The sequence below is a fragment of the Mya arenaria genome, chromosome 10 (genome assembly GCF_026914265.1).
Source record: "Mya arenaria isolate MELC-2E11 chromosome 10, ASM2691426v1".
In the NCBI taxonomy this organism is placed as follows: domain Eukaryota; kingdom Metazoa; phylum Mollusca; class Bivalvia; order Myida; family Myidae; genus Mya; species Mya arenaria.
In genome coordinates this window covers 73,294,584-73,303,017 of record NC_069131.1, presented here as the reverse complement: position 1 = coordinate 73,303,017, position 8,434 = coordinate 73,294,584, and positions in this window count along the sequence as shown.

Genomic DNA, 8,434 nt, shown 5'->3' with positions numbered 1-8,434 from the left:
GGTCCTGGCTGAATACAAGTGTTATTTTAATTAACGTGATCTTCTGGAAAATAGAGATGCATCCATTATTTCCTTAAGTAACTTTCGTTGCACCCGTAATTTGTCATTTGACTAGTAGATTATATCATATACTATGGATGAAATCATAAAATATGTACGGTGGGCCCATATGTATAACATATATGTGTCCACGGTATATTTTGGACTTTATACCCTTAAAGGCCTTGTCGTACAACATACTGTTGTCCGCAGTCGCCAATAGAGTAAGCCCCTATCGCCATTGGGGCAGTATTAATCATGAGCTTTGTCGTTTTTTGTCGTTAATTGAAAATGCCATTCATAGTTTTATCAACTTGCTAATATATGAGAGAATTGAACAATCATAAATTAGTATAAATAGATATAAACATATAAATAATGAGCACAAATTGAAGAAAATCAAATTATTATGTTGCCATTCGTAACGTTTATACAGATTTAAGAATAATTATTTTATTCATAAAATCATTTTTGAAATGGCCCCCTGACAATTTGTTCACAAAAAAATCAGACATACTTTTATGATTTGTATCTGATGTGTATTTAAAAAAACGTACAATCACGTTAAACCCGGACCCCTATCGTTAATTCATGTTCCTTCGTCGCGTGAAAAGTTGACCCTCGTTGAAAACTAATCAATTCTAGTATCCAATAGCAAACATAGTCAATAATATGGTCATGTTTCACTGAATGTATCAATTTTATATGTTAGTTATTTATACCAAACACTCCAATTAGCTACACCAATCTTAGATCCAATCGGGATCGATATTGGTAACCACCCCAACTGTAGTCGATCCCAATAGTCGCATGCACGTGATTGACGTCGCGTGGAATAGGTCTCAATTCTCTACCATAGAGGATCCCGTGATCAAAATGGACCAGACAACATTTATTATAAAATAAAACATATGTTTGATAAAAAACAACATTTTTTTAACAAACAATTGTAAAAACTGATTAAAGAAAGAGGAAACATAATGATACACCCAAAACGTTTGTGTTATAACGTTATACAAATATTGGGCACATTTATTGGGTATATAATAACTTGTTCTCAAACTTGTAGGTTACGTTTTCTTACATCTTGGTTTACGAACCTTAGGGCCCGATTTATCAAAGTTCAGGAAAAACGTTTCGGGTGATGTTTTTCGTAAATAAACTATCAATGATCATGTAGGAACTGTACGTAACCCAACAGTTACATAGGCTCACTCGATAACCCTTCCGCCAATCAAATCGCAGGAATTCAGTTGAGATACTTCTGGTTTGAGTTACCCACAGAAAAACTTCTGGTGAAAGAGGTCGGAACACAGAAAAACCGGAAAACACTTTAATGTTAATAAGTATATACAATCAAGAATGTACGGCTGGGGTTTATACTATTTTGTGTTTGAGGGGTGAATTACATATACCAACATATTAACATTCTTACACAGTGATAGGTGCTGATATTAACAGAACAGTGGCCAGGCAGGGTTTTATGTGGTTACCTGTATGTAGAGATTGATCTAATCACGGAAGAAACCATGCTCTCGTACGCTATTGTTTATGATAATATCAGCAAAATCTAAATTTAAATTACATGATAAATTCAATGCCACCTCTAAGTAACGCCTTCCAAAGATTTTTCCTATCAAGCTAGATTATGATTACATTTTTACCAACTACACATCAATGAACCATGCTGTAATTCCTATATATATCATGCTACTTTTGCTATTTAAATGTATATGATTATCCATTAATAATAAGTCACACTCAAGAACCAACCATTTTACAGTGGTATGCATATTAGCGGAACCGTGCGCATGTGGATTGTCGGGAAAACTAGTTGATGTTAAATTATCACTGTTGTTCAGTGCTCAAATTTATCTTACGTTTTTTAATTGTTACATGAATATATATAATAAGGAACAGCTTTTGTAAATACTTGTTCCAATATTGGTACCTATTTTAACTATAAGCTATTACTTTCAGGTACTGTTTTTTATATTTGTTATTCATGTTAGAAAATAGCTCAATGGGCTAATGTTTTCTTGTTATCATATACCCGACTTTAAAAAGAAATAATTTTATTTTGTATCTTGTATATTTGATATATATAAACTTGAAGGTAAATCTAATTGATTTGAAGTGACATTTGCTCAAACAAAGATGTATAGATATGTATACATACATGTGTGTAAATCTTAGTTTAGTAAAAGTGCATTTAATTATAAATGATTTAATTCTTAGGGTTTTTTACATTGGAGTAAACATATCAACAACGCATATAGTTTATTCTTTTATTATAAATATACATTACGATCCAGTGGCGGGTCGCTCAAACACCCTCCCCTTTCCCTAAAATTGTCGAAGTGAACATTTTTATCAATATGGTCTGGATAAATCCCGGATAATTAGATTTGTGGTAACCTTAATATTACCTTCAGCTGGAAATCGGTGTCCGATCAATATATGAAAAACGCTCAGGCCAAGATACCTCGAACTTGGTATAGATCTATTAAACATGGCCTTACTTTTGTCATGTCAGTTGCTCAAATGTCAAGGTCGTGGTGACCTTAAGCTGAAAATCCGATTTCGTTCAAAAACTGAAGGCTTATATCCACGTACCTCAAACTTGGTATCCTGATTTAATGTATCTGCATCCTTTTAGTTACGTTTCAAAACATTCGCGACGTCTTGTTCCTATTTGGAATTTGGAATAGTAAATGATAAACATATAAATAACATATACTATGTTTCAGCTAAGTCGTGAGCTATAACTTTACTGAAACTAGTCAGAAAAAAATATTGATGCGGTTTTACTTTAATTCCATGTACTGAAAACTGCACGCTCATAGATTGACCGATTTGACAACTTTTTTATTTGTTTTATTTCAGAATCAGCTGCTTTTGGCAACAATGTTTTCAAATTAGTCATAGAGGATATCACACAATAGAACAGCTCTCAATTGTTTGGAAAGTGACGATTTGTTTCATTTGCTTAAAGCGTTAGTAACGCTTTTATCTATAAAACATCACTTTTCAAGCGTAAATGTTAAAATCTGCGACCTGATATTTTACCAGCAGTCTAATATCACCGTTTTCAAACATTTACGCAAAATCTTGGCTCATTCCCAGACCAAAACTTCAAAAAAAGTCTAAATGGCCAATCTGTAAGAGTGCAGCGGTATTTTAAATAAGTTTTGTAAATACAATAAAACATTTTTGTATTATAACTATTACAATGATAACATGTATTGATACATGCTTTCCATAACTTTTTGCTTTGTGTTATGTATTAGTCATATTTTATTCGGTCATATAATATGTATTAAGTTATTTCAAACTTGAACTTTATATTGGTTATTGAACATGTATTTATTGAATATAATTTTGATTGATAATAAACAATATCTTTCAGTCTAAAAACATATTCTCATGTTGATTTTAATTTCTATAGAGTTCCGTTTATAATTGTAATAGTGCTATTAAATGTCCCTGGTCCCAGCGTAAAATTAATTAATCAGTATTTTCCCATGACCCGAAACATACTGACTATTGTTCTAGTCAAGTATCTCGTTCACTCTTTGAATTTGTATCTTACAAAGACAAACTGATTGTATATGAACAGATTATTACACTGGCGGGTGCTTCATTGTTCTCAGTTAAAATAACAAAGATATATAATAACTAAAGATTAAGCGGAGCACAAAAGAACTGTCCAGTCTTATCTACAAAACGAGCCAATTTATACAAAATGTCACCATTTTAATTCTCTGCGGGAGATTTTCGAAACAAATACGCAATAGTCAATTACCCACACAGGCGTTCAAATTGACTGAACTCCAAACCTTTGGCAAAAGTAGATAGAGGTGTTTTGTGTAAATTTGAAACATTTGGAAGTGCGTTAATTTGTTAAGAATGCAAACGCTGTGAATAGCTGATTAATTACTGGTGTCTTTGAAAAGTTCACTCGTGGTTGATTAATAACGCGCTAGTATTGTAACTCCCATCTCCCGTCCCACAACTAGTATAATAATGGTTTTAACCCGAGGTAACATTGGTACTATACTAAAAAGAATCAAGTATTTTTCGTTGTACAGCCGATCTCTGACGTTTATTTCATTAATCGTTAAAAAGGTATCCCATTTCTGATACAACTTCAACACTGATCACTTTTCAACAACGGTTTTTATTAAAATTTAATGTTGAAATGACAGTGTCATTTATTAACGCTTATTTTCAACAAAGTCAACATTTAATATTACACCGGATGACCCCCCCCCCCTCTTGGAACCAACCATGTATTTACTATAATCTAGACCAATGGCTGCGGTTTTAATTGTAACAACCATATTTAGACACCATCTTAAATACTTATATATAAATCCGACCTACAATCCCGATATTTTGGGGTAGTTAGATCGGATATAAACGATTTTAAGTGTTAAGTCTTATGTTTTAAGCGGAAGGATATCAAGCCAATGGTTAAACACAATCAATAAGAGACAAACAACATAAATACATCGTTAATAACGAAAGGTTTGGAATTCCGTTATGCAACAAATTACTAAAGGTTCCGTCTTGCAACGAAGTACAGCGGGTTTCCGTCTCGCAACGCAATATTAGGGGTTTCGTCTTGCAACGTAATATTGGGAGTTCCGTCTCGCAACGCAATATTGGGGGTTCCGTCTTGCAACGCAATATTGGGGGTTTCGTCTTGAAACGTAATATTGGAGGATCCGTCTTGCAACGTAATATTGGGGGTTTCGGTCTTGCAACAAGATAATGGGGTTTCGTCTTGCAACGTTATATTGGGGGTTCAGTTTGTGCAGCGTTATATTGGGGTTTCCGTCTCGCAACGTAATATTGGGGGTTCCGTCTTGCAACGTAATATTGGGGGTTTCCGTCTTGCAACGTTATATTGGGGGGTTTCCGTCTTGCAACGTTATATTGGGGGGTTCAGTTGTGCAACGTTATATTGAGGGTTCCGTCTTGCAACGATATATTGGGGGTTCCGTCTTGCAACGTAATATTGGGGGTTTCGTCTTGCAACGTAATATTGGGGGTTTCGTCTTGCAACATAATATTATGGGTTTCGTCTTGCAACGTAATATTATGGGTTTCTTCGTCTTGCAACGTAATATTGGGGGTTCCGTCTTGCAACGTAATATTGGGTGTTCCGTCTTGCAATGTAATATTGGGGGTTCCGTCTTGCAACGTAATATTGGGAGTTCCGTCTTGCAACGTAATATTGGGGGTTCCGTCTCGCAACGTAATATTGGAGGTTTCGTCTTCCAACGTAATATTGGGGGTTTCGTCTTGCAAAGTAGTATTGGGGGTTTCGTCTTGCAACGTAATATTAGGGGTTCCGTCTTGCAACGTAATATTGGGGGATTTTTCGTCTTGCAACGTAATATTGGGGGTTCCGTCTTGCAACGTAATATTAGGGGTTCCGTCTTGCAACGTAATATTGGGGTTTCGTCTTGCCACGTAATATTGGGGGTTCCGTCTTGCAACGCAATAAAGGTGTTTCCGTCTTGTATCAAAATAATAGGGTTCCGTCTTGCGAGATATTGGGGTTAACATTCTACAACGAAATATTGGAGTTTACGTCTTGCAACGAAATATTGGGCGTTCCTTATGCCTTGAGGTTTTTTACGCAATCATCAGGGTGTGTAACTATCCCATGATTGTCAGTTTAACACACCATGCATTGACTCTTACCCGATTAGGTAAGATCCACTTTGCCTCGGGGAAATAATGTTTAAGAAGTTATAAAGGTACTTTTGATGGTAATATACAATGAAATAGTAAATGCTGATTGGTTGGATTAGAGTAAGTGCGGTCTAGAGGAACTAATGATGTCAGACACATGTTTATTCAGTGGAGGCAACTCTAACAGAACAAGTAAGCGTAATGACATTTATCTGTGTCCGTAACTGTGTAGTAGTGTGAAACGTTACATGGGTTTTAAGGGCAACTTTGGTAAAGTGGTAACATATTCATGATAGTGTATCTACAGCACAATTTACTTTCTTTGTTGTTGACTGTTTGTTCAAAGCTCCAAGCTATCTCTCAAAACATTCCAGACAACCCTTGTTATTTACACAGAAATAAATCGGAATTATCAGAAACACCAAATTGCAAATAAACTACGAAATATATTTGCCATTAACGAAATTGTAGCTGAAAAAAAATGTTCTTTTATGAAATAAAACATATTCTATAAAAAGGATTGATATATTAACTTTAATAATAATATTTGAGAGTATTAAATGGAAATCTTTACATTTATTTACATATTTAAGTCGATGTAATTACGTTACGCAATATTCCTTGGTTTAAATATCTACGCATACCAAAACTAACATAAGTTTGCATGCAGAAGATTATTACTTAGATCATCATTACTTGAGTACGTTAAATAACATTATGGCTTTAAAACTTTATTGATCCGAAACGATATCATTACAATCAATATAAGATTACGGTCATGGATTCGTATAATTCAATCTTTTGTACACAAGTAGCTGACTATTTGAAGTTTATACATTGTGATCATATATCACCTTACGCAACTAAGATGCCCGTTTCAGCTTGCAATTAAAGAGCTATACCGCCGTTGCAATTAAAGAGCTAAACCGCCGTTTATTTTTGTTAAAAAGATAATTTCGGGTCTGATCTCGGTGATTTAAAAATTCTACCGTCATAAAACATAAAAATGAACTGTTGTCACGTCATCTTCATTCTTGTTGTCATGACAAGTCCAAGGGTGTTGTAATGTCACGTCCATTCCAGTTATCATGTCAGTTCAATTGTGACTCCAACGCCTAGTCCAATCATGTCATCACGTCAGGTCCAATCACGTCGTCACGTCAAGTCCAGTCATGTTGTCACGTCAGGTCCATTCATGTTGTCACGTTAGGTCGATTCACATTGTCAAGTTAAGTCCTTTTCGGTTGTCACGTTAGCTCAATTCCAGTTATCACGTCATTTCCATTTTGATTCCAACGTCAGATCCAATCAGGTTGTCACGTCAGGTCTATTCCTATTGTCACGTTAGGTCCATTCATTTTGTGGCGTGAAGTCCTTTACGGTTATCGCTTATCAATTAGGTACATTCCGCTTAACACGCCAGGTCCATTCCGGCTATCATGTCAAATATATTCCGCTTATCGCGTCAGGTCCATTCCGCTTATCACGTCATGTCCATTCCACTAATCACGTCAGATTCATTCCGGTTATCATTTTAGGTCCATTCCGGCTATCGCGTCAAGTTCATTTTGGATATTAAGCCATGTCCATTCCGGCTATCACGTCAGGTTCAGGCCGGTTTTGTCGTAAGGTCCATTCCGCTGATCACGTCAGGTCCATTCCGCTGATCACGTCAGGTTCTTCCAGCTATAACGTCAGGTTCATTCCGGCTACCACGTCAGGTTTGTCCGGCTTTCACGTCAAGTCCATTCCGCTGATCACGTCAGGTCCATTCCGCTTATAACTTTAGGTCGATGCCGGCTATCACGTCAGGTCCATTCCGGCTGTCACGTCAGGTCCATTTCAGCTATCACGTCAGATTCATTCAGGATATCACGTCAGGTCCATTCTGGCTATCGTGTGAGGTCCATTCCGGCTATCATGTCAGATTAATTCCGGCTATCACGTCTGGTCAATTCCGGCTATCGCGTCAGGTTCATTCCGGCTATTACGTCAGATTAATTCAGGCTATCACGTCAGGTCCATTCCGACTATCACGTCAGGTCCATTCCGGCTATCGCGTCAGGTTCATTCCGGCTTTTACGTCAGATTCATTCAGGCTATCACGTCAGGTCCATTCCGACTATCGCGTCATTCCAATTACGGCTTTCACGTCAGGTCCCTTCTGGCTATTACGTCAGGTCCATTTCGGGAATCACGTCAGGTCTATTCCGGCTATCACATCAGATTCATTCAGGCTATCACGTTATGTCCATTCCGGCTATCGCGGCAGGCCCATTCCGACTATCGCGTCATTCCAATTACGGCTTCCACGTCAGGGCCCTTACGTCTATTACGTCAGGTCAATTCCGGCTATCGCATCCAGTCCATTCTGCTTATCACGTCAGGTTATTCCCGGCTATCAGATCAGGCTTTTTCCGGCTATTACGCAAGGTTCATTCCGCCTATCGCGTCAGGTCCATTCCGGCTATCGCGTAAGGTCCATTCCGGTTATCACGCAAGTCCACTCCGGCTATCACGCAAGGCCCATTCCGTCTATCGCGTCATGTCTATTCCGGCTATCGCGTCATGTCCATTCCGGCTATTACGCAATGTCCATTTCGGCTATAGCGTCAGGTCCATTCCGGCTATCACGCAAGGTCCATTATTGCTATTACGCAAGGTCCATTCCGGCTATCACGCAAGGTCC